We start from the raw sequence: 950 nt of genomic DNA, 5'->3' as shown, positions 1-950 counted from the left end.
ATCAACATTTGCATAAGTAACTCTGTGAACCGTTGTATCGATTGCGCCATTAATTAGTCAACTATTCTTCACGTCATGCATACTGTCGATCGAAATTCTACATCTACTCGAGTTTATAGAATATGATAGATTTAAATTGAACTTAGATAAATCAATTTAGAAAACCAAAAAGACAAACAGAATTACTTTCAGTAAATGTCTCATTAGTTTTTTTTTTCAAAGGAAAAAATTACTTACTCTGATATATATATTTGATCTTAATCAACAATCCGTTATTCAGCGAAGAATTACAGTTTGTAGTTCTAGCCCGTAATAAGGTAAGAACCAAATGTAACAACGTAAGCTCGGTTTTAAACAAAGTAAGAACAAATATTTAACAACATATTAAATAGTTACGTGCATTTGTAGATTTATACTATTTTATCCCATAAAGTTTGTGTTTTTAGAAAGTATAGAACAACTAATGTTTCTAAAGCAAATTAACTTTATACATTCTTTCTAACAATGCAAAGCTGTTAAATCAACCTAGGAAAGTGCACGGTCTAATCGGGACAACCCTAAAGATGAAATTTCAATTTTACAATATTCAACCGTTCTGATAAAAAGGTCACAGTGATCTTTAACACATATACATTTTGTCAAACTGCATAGACCATACGGCAAACGACTGGACACCAAAACAAAATATACAGAAAGGTGTTCGTGCAGCTTGTCTGTATTCAAGCCTTACTGTATTCAATAACAATTCATTATGAAAATAAACCCATCGAAAGGTTTTTTAATGGTTGTTTATTTCACCAAATTTTAGTACATAAAGAAAAGAATAAGTTTAAATATAATTGTGATTTATTTTTGAAACAATTTCTTAAGAAAGCACTAAACAATTAATACAAAACTTTAGCGAGCGTTAAAGAATATGACAATTTATTACAATCATCGTATATGCACAG

The sequence above is a fragment of the Mytilus trossulus genome, chromosome 4 (genome assembly GCF_036588685.1).
Source record: "Mytilus trossulus isolate FHL-02 chromosome 4, PNRI_Mtr1.1.1.hap1, whole genome shotgun sequence".
Classification (NCBI taxonomy): Eukaryota; Metazoa; Mollusca; class Bivalvia; order Mytilida; family Mytilidae; genus Mytilus; species Mytilus trossulus.
Note: the sequence above shows the minus strand (reverse complement) of the source record.